This window comes from Sparus aurata, chromosome 18, assembly GCF_900880675.1.
Source record: "Sparus aurata chromosome 18, fSpaAur1.1, whole genome shotgun sequence".
Lineage (NCBI taxonomy): Eukaryota > Metazoa > Chordata > Actinopteri > Spariformes > Sparidae > Sparus > Sparus aurata.
Window position 1 is genome coordinate 35162531 of NC_044204.1, and position 13278 is coordinate 35175808.

Below are 13278 nucleotides of genomic sequence, written 5' to 3' on the forward strand. Positions count from 1 at the left end.
ATAATCCACAGCTTTTCTAAATTCATACAAAATCATCTCACATTCTGTTTTCAAATGTTTAAATCATTTATCACTGTTAATCATTAATGATTAGACTTAAAACTACTCCACATAATGTACATTTGTCTGAATACTCTGTAGTAAAGCCATGGCTGTGTGTAACTTCTTTAACTTCCCACTTGAGGGCGGTAGAGTATCATTGTTGGTCCTGCAGCTCACACAAACATTACAGGTGATGTCACCTGTGATAGATAGATAGATAGATAGATAGATAGATAGATAGATAGATAGATAGATAGATAGATAGATAGATAGATAGATAGATAGATAGAAAAAAAAGAAAGAAACTAGTTTAAACTCAAAAGCCAAAGAAGTAGAAGTAAGTAGTAATGATGGATCAAACTCTTACTTTAACTTTTTTTTTGAGTGAGGACATGAAAATGTCCTTAGTGTCTCGAACGCTATCCATTATCCCATCATCAGAGGTTTAATTTAACCTCATACTACTTTCTGTACCTTCGCCATATTCACAAGGTGTCCCATCTGGCTGGAGGAAAAAATTCATAGGAATGATAATTTGCATCACAGTCAAAAGATTTTCTGCATGACTTGCTTGCGTAATTGCAGCAACTTGTTTGCTCCGCAGTTTTACCATCCAGCAACCCTTCTGCTGGCCCAGATAAAAAATAGATAGGCAACATGTTCTCCAGCCAAGTGCACAGCCATGCCCTCCTTCAAAAAAAAAAAAAGGCAGGGCTCAGCAATAATGTGTATTAAAATCTGAAACTGCTCTCTCACATTGGCTCTGAGTGAAGTGGAGCACTTGACGCTGGGTCTCACCCAAGGAATTATAATGGAATTCAATACAAGTTGTTAAAAACGGGATTGTGCCCTCTTGCAGTGCTCTCCCCTGCCTCAGGACTGACAATGTTACAGGATAAAAGCAAAAATGTTCGGCTTTGTGTCTGCAAAGTTCTGTTCCCCCCACAGAATGAGATATATCAGAGACTTCAGGACGAGTACATGATATGTCATCTGGTGAGGGTCAAATGGTGCCAGTTCAGTGGTTTATTTCAGTATAGTACATGAAAACTAAGATTTATGATGACATAAAGACAAAACAAAACAACTTTAAAATCAGAAATAAAAGCATCGTTAACAGGATTGTGCACTGTGTGCTTTGAACTCACCATATCCAATCTGCAACTGTTATGTAACATTATGCATTTGCTGTGTTTTCTGAGTGTAAAAAGCTTGATAGTTAATTTGTGCTGTGATATTTATACCCTTTATTGTACGTCCTTCACTCTCCCTTTGCACTGACAGTGTGCTGCTGTTGTCCCTGCTTTGCTTTGTGCAAAAGCTTGAACAGTGAAACTTCTAGCTGTTGATGTGCCCCCACACACTCACAGAGAAAACCCCACGTTCGTTTTGTTGTGTTGCAAGATAAAGACAGTGACATCTACTTTTGACTCTCTACAACAAAGGGCATACTGTGAGCTCCTAAACGTCCTTAAAGGGGATTTTTGTTCAGCGAAACCTCTGAGACTAAACTCACCCGTGGACTCGATGGAGCGAGCAACGCTGGGCCTGCAGTTTGTCAGCTGAAATTTAAAAAGTGCAGCTACAGAAGAAGTACAGTATTCCAGGATCTAGATGATCATCCAGGCGTGGCCGCCAACTGATGAGCACTCGGGGGGTAAAGTGTCAAGATGCGTCTAGATAAATGCACAGTTCTCTCAGGTGTGAGACACAAAAGGAAGCCGGATTGGATCCTCAGATCGGGATTTCGACAACTTCACCCAGTGCGTGTACAAACAGAGGGGTGTATGGAGGTGTGAGTGCATCAGTGTGTGACTGCGCATGTGAGCTGAATGCAGAATTTGACACCTGGAATCACACTCTCACATCCTTCTGCAGCAACTCATTAAGCTTTGGTATGAATATAATATATACTGCTCTGAATGAACATCGCACACAGCTACAGACATGTTGTTGTTGTGTGTGATTGGATAATTATACACTCAGTGACTACTGCATTCCGTCGTTGCTGCATAAACATTGAGATTAAGCTTACCTGTTACATAAATAGTTATTATATCCAGATATTTCAGGGGTGCAGTGGTGAAGAAATTCTGCTTATGAAAACTCCTTCAGATTCAGCAGCTGCAGCTTTTTGTCTCAGAAGATTTTAACGTCCATTGACAACATACAGTATTTGCATGATTATTGCCAAAATCTGCCTGAAATATCTGTGTCAATGTTCAGATTCCTCACAGAAACATGGAGGTTATGTTTTCACCCGCTTATTGGTTGGTTGGTTGGTGTGTCAGCAGGATTAGTGAAAAACTACAGAACACATTTCTAAGAAACTTTGATGGAGGATGGGTCTCGGCCCAGAGTGCCTCCTGCAACTCTTGGTGAGGATCCAGATAAAAGGACGAATCCAGGAATGTTTTTCTGATGTGTTTTTTAACATAACAAGACAGGGCTTTCTTTTTCCTCCCTGCATTTTTGTTCATTTGTCAGTGAACAAATACAAAGATTCTGATAAAACAAATCAGGCCTATTTATGTGGCTGGTATTTATGAGTAGGTACAAATGAGACATTTTGGGCTTGGCGGAGGTATGCACTCTACTGAGGGCCATTCTAGTTTGGTCATATTTTTATCATTTGACCTCAAAAAATAAAGAACATCCACCGTCTCTGCAGTTTTGATACAAATAGGTGATGATGTAAGTACCAATTTCCCTTCAACCAGCCTCCCATTGACCGTGTGCTTATGTAAAAGATTAAAGTAATTACGCAGAATCACTTCTGGCAATCGTTCAGTCGGCCGAATGGAACAACTCTGCTCCTGCTGGCCACTGAGCGCCACGTTTGAGAATGATCTGCCAGAATGAGCATGAACGTGTTTGTGTCCAGGAAATAGGAAGCTGACATTACGGCTGCACAAACAATCGCAATCCACATGTTCATGTATGTACGTACAAAAGTAACTGTATATATATTCTGTGTTTGTGTAGCATGAAATAACTGAACTCTCACTTCATTATGCAATCATATTCTGAACGATGACATATGAATGACCTTGTTACCTTGGGGGGAAGAAAAAGGAGTTGTGCTGCAAAACATGTTGTTCAGAGAAAACATGTTTGTGTCACAACAATCTCAATAGTTTTTCCAGTAAAAGTGATAATTGCAATGCAGAAATAATCATTAATCATATTGCAGTCCTATTATCTGTCATGATAATTGCCATATATTTTTTTTTATTTCACCATATTGTGCAGTCCTGGTTGTTGTTAATGGACGGCATGTTTCTGACTGTCTGTGTGTGTCATCTATGAGCATAGAGACACACAGACGTGAGGTTATTCAAAGCCTGCACAGCAACTGCAATCTACAAATGTGATTTAAACACTGAGAGACTCCTGACAGATGAAGCAAACTGCCCTGAGACTCTCATTCTCCTTACAGTCTGCTCATTGTTAGTCGCTGTGCTCTGTTTTTACATGAATGTGTCTGAGGACACTTCACAAACATGCACGACTACATAATTCATGTGCATGTTTGTATTCATGGGCTGTTTATGTGCACGAACGATGATTATATGGGAGAATATTAAAACACACCTTGATCATAAACTGCGGTTCTGTCCGTCTGGGTTCCTGTTTGATGAATACTTCATGAGGTCTTAAGCAGAATGAGATTTCATTCATTAAACAACAATCAACACCCTATTCAGCTGCTGGGAGGTGGAGCATTACGCAGTGAGCTGGCTATGGGCTCGCAGTGCATAATTAATTCGTTTAACACTATCAGGAACGTTTAATCTCTGTAAACAGATATCTGCATATCGTCCTCAGATGATAGCCGATGGCTTTAAAGATTGAAGTGAGTCAGCCATTTTTAAAAGATTTATTCTGCTATTTCTGACTTACAGCAAGGCTTTCTGTTAAACAGATACAAATCTCAACTGGGATCGTTTGGAAAATCCACTTAAGTCGAATTACCTTAATTTGAAGCAAAACGAATATTATTTTCATAATACTTATACAGAATTCATGCTTGTTATTCCTCAATACAACATTTATTTTATCAGAAGTAACACCTTAATGTCTCCAAAGTACAGAGATGTGTCCAAATGGCACAATCTTTTAAAGAGCGTAGAAAAACAGGCCCACCTGCCTCAAACAGAACAGTGTTTATGTTTTTCTCTGGGAAAGTTTTATGTATAAAACTGCCTGTAAAGCAGAAATGACATTTGTTCCTTTGGTGGAGAGAAGCTTAACTGCAGATGGAGATGCGTTGCTATGCAACTGGGATTTCAAAAGTACTCGCTGCGCCAGGGTCACATTTCAATGTCTGTCTCCACCAGCTTGGCAGGAAGTGATGACTGCTAATAATGATATTTTTAAAGCGTCATGTTTGCAAACCATCCAAATGTAAATATTCTACTCAGAATATTCACATGTTTAATGTGTAAATATTGTCTTTTGTGTGTGTGTGTCTGTTTGTGTGTGTGTGTACTTTCTGCGTATTATTCAGTAAATACTCTCCGACTTTATTATTCCAGATGTGCTGCACACATTATTGAATGCTACCAAATCAGTCAGGCAGTCTTTAAATTGAAGGTTAATGAAGTGTTGCTCGTGTCAGTAACAGAGGATAACTGAAAAAATATATACAACTTAGTGAAATGTTGTCTTAAAAGGCTTAAAAATCCTGTAATATCGACAACAATCTGTAGTTTTATTGACTCATCCTGTTATCTTTAAAATTATTTCCATCCTCAACGAATTCCTCAACTACCAAGTGAAGTCTGTCTGATCCAGAGAGAACAGCCTCTGGTTTAAATGCACATCATATATAATGTGCTCATTGTGTCTCGCTGCCTGGAGGATTTTTATTATTGTTCCACAAGTGTTTTCACTGGTCAGGGGAAGTGAATAGTAGCACACATTTGGTAAGGAAAAAACATCTTGTGACTTTCTTCTCAACACTCCGTCCTGAACACACACTTGATAAGAAAATCCACCTTGTTCGTCCCTCTCAGCTGGAAACATCCTGAAGAGTTGAAGAGCTCTACTTCATCTATGTTAATGACACACACACTGCAAAAAATTATCTAATTATTTTGGTTAGTACTGTAAATTAAGTAGTACTGTGAGCACAAAAGAGTGCAGACCTCTGCCAGTCGTGTCGGTGAAGCAGTTGGGCTGATTAGAGAAGTCAGCAGTCACAGGCAGCTCAGAACACAGCAGTTATGACAACCAGCTTTAAAAAACTGTGAATCAGAAGAGGTCGTAAATGTTCACAAAAAAGCTAATGGGTCAAGTAGTGTGCGAGAGATTCACACACAACCCAACGCATGATCCCCTCCAGGCATCACACAAGAGGAGGGAAATACACTGACTGGTTTCTGATGCAACTTATAGTCAATGCAACCTCGACATGGCAATGGATGAAGCTGAAACAGTCTTCACAGTGATGTGTTTCAAGAAAATGCAGTTAATCAAGATAAAACATCTCTCAGCACTGAGAAAATGGGACTTTTTGTAAAATATTTATAAAAACGACTTGTTCAGATGGACATTTTTTGCAGTGAGCTGCTTCCTCCAGTTTCCAGGTCCAGTTCACATCATCAAACCACATTCCAACACTCATCCTACAGACAGCACCTTTCAGCCTAGCTGGAAAAACCAGCAAGACCAACATATGCTGTGTTTTGGTGCTGGTCTACGCTGTTTATTCCAGCAGGGAGATGTGGAGGCCTGCTGGGAGATAGCGAGGTCAGCTGGGGAAGCATGTGAAGTCATGTACTGTACTGAGTCCGCCTTGAAGGAATGACCTGGAAAAGAAGAAACAACTGATCCTGTTACTTTTAATGTAAAGTCAGTTGCTTCAAGACAACAACACACATCACTGAAACACTGATACACACCGGCCAGAGGTAGTCAAAGGGGCAAATACCTGTCAAAACAGCAGATCCAGTACACAGACCCCTCTGGAGCTCTGTCAACAGCAAGACACAAAAACCCAGTTAGCTGCTGGCTTTTGACACCATACTGATGAATTCATTCAGGACAAAATGGCTGCAAGAAGAAGCTCCAGCTCGGTGTTCACACAAGTCTCCGCTAGGTGGCAGTGTTCCCTTCTCTATCAGCGACGCTGTCTGCTGGAAGGAACTGGTTAAAAAGCTCTCATTTCTTCCCCGCCACTCTCACCAGGCTCCACTTGTGACTGGGAGACTTGGTGCATCATCAGGCATCAAAATAACCGCATTAGTTGGAAACGAGACATCCAGTTCTTAGAGCTCGTCCAAACGCTGCTGTCAGAAGGGAAACTTAATTTTCAGTTGACATCAATAGTAATCTCCATTACCCCCATACAGTGAGTGGCCTACTGTTAGACTAATTAGATAATGGCACATTTAATTAGATGTAAACGATGGCACTAAGTAATGGACATGAAGCTATCTCAGCGAGTCGGTTTAATGCTGTCAGACAAGGATCAGGGTTCAAACCAGCGCTCAGCTGTCGACTCAGGTTCAACCTTTTCTCTCTTCTGACCCAACACAGGATCACTGAGAGGTGTGTGGTCCAGATGTGCTCTGGTGCACCTGTTACCACATCCAACATTCATGTCAGTAGGTCCTGAAGTCTACCTTCACACTACTGAAGACAGGTGAAAAGTCAACCTGCAGCAGAGATGAGATGTTCAGGGGTTGTACTTTAGTCTAGACCGCTGACCTTAGACTGTGTAGAACATGGATGTTGTTCTGGGTCTGAACATCGGGTCCAAAACATCAATGTCCTACACCTGCATTCTTTCTTGTGGCCAGCAGGGGGCGACTCCAACGGCTGCAAAAATAATTAGACTTGTATGTAAGCCTATGAGGAAATAAATAACCCTACTTCAGTTTCCCATGTGTTTACAATCTCAATCGCAAAAACAAGATGTGGATGGCTTTAATTTTAACACTGACACATCGAAATGTTAAACCCACAAACAAATCGGGGACACCAGGCGTGTTTACACTCGATCACACCTGAATCTGTCAAAGAACAACAAGGAAAGACGATTTGAAGATGGTGCGATTGTTCTGTTTGAGCAGCCCAACTCTTCTCTCTGAACAAAATAATTGTTGAACAAATTATTTGACTGTATTGAATTTTTAGAGCTAAACCTAAACTAATTTGGCTGCTCTGCTGTTTTAGAACACACATTCCAACAAAATAACCCAAGCCAAGGGTCCACTTACCAGCTTTTTAGAGATCTTAACTGCCTATCCCAGTCGTCGTTAAGCAATTACAGTCACGTGATAACAAATGGTTGTATTGCAGGGGAAACAGATTGTAATCTGCCTCAGCTCAGCGGTGGTTTGCTGTGTTTGGTCTGAGTCACCTCCATGATCTTAGTGGGTTTATTTATTTAGCACCTTCCAGCACTCCACAAAGTGCTCCAGAATAAAATATAAGGCATCAGACATGGGCTTAAGAAGAGAAAAAAACACCATAAAGTAGGAATGAATTATAAATGACACAGAGGCTAAACAGGGCCTGGAGATGTTTTTTTTAACGTCCATAACCTCAAGAGCACAGTGAGTGAAGAACAACCAGAAAACCCTGATCAGACGTTCGTAGAGAACCTCAGTCCACTGTTCCTTCAGTCCACTGTTCCTTCAGTCCACTGTTCCTTCAGTCCACTGCTCAGGTCTCTGCCATTTTACTCATGCAACACTATATCTCTGAATTTATTTTGTTCCCAAAGGTCAAGATGAAGTTCCATGCTCACATTTTAGTCTTTACTTTGATGCGTGCCACTTCCATTTCTCTACACTTCCCCTTATGTGACTCTGACTTATAGTGAGATTAAGTCTCTAATGATGTATTTGTTTTAGTGCTATAAGTTACAAAGTTGAATTCCTGTAGATGTATTATATTTGGCAAGTGAAGTAATTATAATTATGTACACTGTAAACAGTAAATGCGGCCAGAGATTTGATTGCCCATTAAATCTTCAAACTTTTTCTCCATCAATCAGCACAAATGTCTGAAAAAAGAAAGCCACTGAAAACAAAAGGCACAGAGGGAGACGCATTAAGTATTTTTTTGTTAAGTCTGCACACGGCGTCCCTCTCAATTTGACGCAAAATATAATTCGTTATTACATCTTGTCTCGCAGATAATTTTTCCAAGCTCGCTGTTTATTAATTCCAAACAAACTGACTTTTGCCAAACGACACTGAATGATTAAAGCAACATTTCCTGCGAGGCCGCAGAGAGGATGAGAGGACAGTCATAACAGTTTAAAGTCATTTTTGTCTGTTTCAAAATGGCAAAATAAATGAAAAAAAAAAAACAATATTGGACAGAAACTCACATGTTCATCAACACGTAGCATCATGACACCAACAGACCGCATTAAGGAATGCAATATTTAAATAAACAGGTTATTTAATCTGTGATTTATATATGCATGGTGACAATAAGCAGCTGAAATAAAACATTATGTATTTATTATTATTAATTTAATTATAAACCTATATATTTATGAAACATTACATTAATTATGTATTTAATAATTTTATTATATCATGACATTCATTCAAACAGTTAGCCATTTAATTAGACAGTTATTTATGTATTTTTTTGTATTTGTATATTTAGTTAAGGCTCTTAAACCCGCCATAAAAATATTATTGTAATTTTAAAAGATATTTTCAAATATCCAAAATTGTGTAGTTTATAGTTTATATTGTATATTATAATATTATCTAGTCATATGCAATATATATAGTTATAGACATATTATATACATTCCCATTATCAAAATGTACATTTTTTATGTTTTGTAATACATCCTTGAAGCTAAAGGACAATAATACATGTGCATGCTCAGATATAGTGAAGCCCTCCCATACATTCTAATGTAATATTGATATATTGTATTCCATATGATTGTTCCAAACAGTCCAGCAGCCACATTCATATTATGAAAAGTCTGTAAGCTGCAGGTTTCCTTTAAAGTTTTCTTTTAGAAACATGCTGCTCCGTGTCACTAACAGCTGATTATCCTGGATTGTAATTTCACTAAATATAGCTTAATTGCCCTGCACCACAGTATCATTACAGTCAGCCTAACAACTATCTTTATATCAAAGCAAACTTTCAGAGCAGGGCATCACTCAGGGAAAGTACAGCACCTACAACCTCACATTTGCTGTAAACAGGCCACATTTTCTTGTTGGCGGAACATTAGGTCTGTTTTCTGCTCTCATACAATTCAAATGCATCTATTTACAGAACTGCACGTGAATGTTTCTTGGTGATAAAAAAGTATTCACATCTGATATGGAGAAAAAAAACAGCACAGAAGCTTTTGTCTCAATTAACTCGCTGAGATTTTTCAAGTGTGGCATCACTTTGACAAAACACAACTCTTGTTTTGCTCTTGCAGGAGTTTGAGGTCAGTGGTTTGGAGACTTTCTGAAGACACAAACCGCCCTGCGAGACATTCAGTCGAGCCAGTTCTCAAAAGAGGGACTGACATTGCACTTGATATCGATTTGATCGTACGTGCATATTTGATGTGGCGCCCTGAATCATCCTTTCACGAAGTTTGTGGTGCCCACGTACTCTTTTGAAATATTTCTTTTGAAGCACGTACTACAAAAGGAATGTTCCAGAAGAATTTAGTCCATATTTCCAGGCACTTTCTCTCAGCTCATCTCCACTCGTGTTGGGCTTTCAATCAGGGTGAACGAGCATTTTGCCCTGCTTCATTTTCAGACCTGAACCTGCCATAAACTGCGCAACAAAGATGTTTTCAACCCTTAGCATTTTGATAATTCATAATCATTAACAACAAAGTATATGATCAAGGCACGATCCGTAAAAAACTCTGGAGAAAAATGTTTTTCTCTCTGAAATGTTGATCCCAGTCCAGCACAAAGTCAATTCAGAGCTGCTGTTGAACCAGTTGGAGTACAGGCTGGGTTTGGGCTCTTCTGAAAGTTTATAGGATGATTATTTGTCAGAAGCCCTGTAAGTGCTTCTGGCATTAAAAAAACAAACTGAATTATTCATTTTTCCTCTCCAAATGCATAACAAGGCCTGCAGGTGGCCTGTAACTGCCCCCATTAGCTGGAAAACACAATATCTCATATTCATAAAGACTTACACGGTCCAAGTTCAAATTAAATACAAATATTGTTGAAAATGAACACTTAAAAATGTGTTTTTCTAAAGAAATACTTTACAAAAAAATGAATTGATGATTGTTTTAACCTCCAGATAACCCTGCTTGAGAGTAAGTCGGAGAAAAAGTCATTACAGTTCTTTATTTCCTTATTTACACTTAATTTGTGAACGTAAAAAAAGTCAAAAACTTTCTGATTCAAAGAGAAAACTTGCACAATTTCCAAGTTTAGGGTTTTAATAATAATAAAATCTATTGCTGGATTTGAAATCTCAATAGCTGTATGGTGCATCTGTCATCTGAAGGCTGGTGCATGGGAGGAAGAGAGAGAAGAGATTGTGGGTCACTTGTCTACATGATCAGTTGTTGGCTGTTGTAGGCTGTAGGGCGAGCATAGAAGCTAATTTCTGAGCCTCTTACAAGTAAAAGCATTATTTTTTTCCATTTTGCCACCATTTACTCACTGATTACTGTGTTTCTGACCAAACATGTGACTGAAATTGATTGTGTGGACATCTGGGAATAACAGAAGACAGTTTTTGTTGGAGTTTGACGCATGACTGAACCACACGGACACTTTAATGATGAGCTGGCAATTGTTAATACATGCTAGTTTGTTAGCTTATTTGTTTGTTCATTTGATGATCGTAACTTTCAGTTTCCACACATGACTAGTCGAAATCCCTCCCACACGACGATATCCTTCTATCAAGTCATTCTATTTTTGCTACCTCAGCATGAAAGGTTAAAAAAACTCCCACTTAAGCGGACGCCTAAATCTGCATTATTCTGAGAAAGCTCACTGTAGTAACACAATAAAATCATTCGTGACTCAATTATTGCGACAGGTACAGCCACCATTTGCCACTTTAATTCTGTCTCTGAGATAAACACACTCCCACACATACACACAAGCGAAGCCCGCGGTCATTACTTTGCCCTGTGCATAGATTTCCACAGCTAATCCTCTGATCTGAGGCCTTGATTTCTGGGGGGCTGCTGTGTTCTCGGCCGCCTCGGGCTGCATTTGAGCTCTATTATTTATCACCAAGTGTCACGGCGCCCAGAAGGGAAGGGAAGACGAGGGAAAACAAGTGTCATCTTCTGTTATTCTTTGATACACCTCCTCACTCACCAGACAGGGAAGCTGGTGTGTTGGGTGTCGGCGTGGATTTTAATTGGTCTGTTTCAGGGAGCATCATTGCGTTGGCATTTTAACTTCTCTCACTGTCCATTTTCTAACACTTAGAATGAGGTATCAAGAGTCGGAGTTATTCAGTTTGGTTGTCAGCTTCAGCTTGAGATATATAAACGACCACTCTTCATCAGTCTGTAATTAATGGTGCAGTTTATGACTTTGAAGTGGCTTTAATTAATGTTGTTTCACTAACAATGTTCCAAATGACAATGTAATGTGACAATGTGAGACAAGTCATTCAAAAGAACAAACCTACGAAGAATAATTATCACCTGAATCTGCAGCTCTCCTCTGTTTAAAGAGCTTTGCAGTGAGTTTCAGCTCATTATTTAGTAACTTTGCTGTCTTCATTTACTCTCAGTGCTGCCACAGTGCATGTGACAGCTGCTTCCAGCAAACAAGCTCTAAAAACCCAGTGAACACTTCCTGCTGTGCATCGAACAGTCGTGGTGTGTGGATCGATACAGAAATGTCAATACTGCCAATCAAACATGTTCTGTTCTTGATTCTCCTTTCAAAAGTCTTTCTAACCTCAGTGATTTGATGTAAATGTGTATTTTATCATCAACAGGGAGACAGCAGACTGAGGATAACTGTGCTCCCACAAGGACTAAATCAAATAAAACCCAGTGAATAGGAACTATTTGTCCTTCCGCCTGTCATGGTGAACATGCGTGGAGCTTATTCACCTCTCAGATGTACTGCATGTAATTTGTGTGGGAGGACTGTGAGGAACTGTGGCAACACCGCAAACCTCGTTAAGCATCTGAGATTGAATCACAATACAGAATATAATGAGGTTATTCAGCAGCAGTCTGAAGAGGAGGAGGAGGAGGAGGAGGAGGAGAAAGGTGCTGCTCGGGCCAGATGGACTTAAATCAGGTTCTGGCAGGTGTTCTACAGGTACACAGAGAAAGTAAGTGTTGTTGTTGGCAACGTTCATCTCTGAAACTGACTGTAATTCAAAGTGATTCTCGTCCATCGAAGCAGTTTGTGTGTTGGTTTTCCAACAACATGAACTCCCTGAACTCTAAGAACTACATAACGCTGTTTATTAAACTTTTATTTCACCGTCTGCACAGAGCATGTTTTTGGTAAGTTAATCTCTTTCAACATAAACTTGATTTTTTCCCTGAAGGTAACCAAGTAGTTTTGTTGCCTTAACTGTGATTGGTTAACATGGCTTACCATGACAAGACAGTTCACCTCACTTTGTCTTCTCCTGCACGTCCAAAACTCAAAATCATAACGAAGAGAAAGTGAATAATCATCAGGAGACGCAGATCTCTAAATGAACGATCACGCTCCTCTGTAGCTACCTGGATTTGTGAATAAGCAACAGCTCAATGTTTGCCACAGAAGTTGATGATATGTCAGTGTTGTGCTCAGAGCTTGTTTCTGCTGCCCTCAAGTGACCAAAAAAATAATAATTTAAAAATGGGGCTTTGCAGGTTTATATATACAGTATATATGCTGTCAGTCACACCCAGGTCGTCCTGTGTCTTCCTTCGGAAATGAATCTAAACAAACTGCACCACCGGTTAAAGATTAAGACTTTTAAGTAATAATGAAAACACATGAGAAAGAGGGTCTGCTTGAAATGTAGAGAAAAAGTGTAATTTAGCTCCAGAAATGGGCAGTTTTGAGTGCCTGCTACAATCCAGATGCACGCAGACATAATTATTCTCTGTGGTCTGCAGTAGTAACGACTTGGGTTAAGAGAGTAAACAAGTCCTGTGGTGTGCTGACAAAGACAAATGACACACTCCCTCTCCTTCCCTTAACTCTCGTGCTTTCCCTGTGCATCCAGCTGAGCCTACAGCAGAGACGCCTCCAGTTTCTCATGCTTAACATTTCAGTTCTGAGCTGGAGA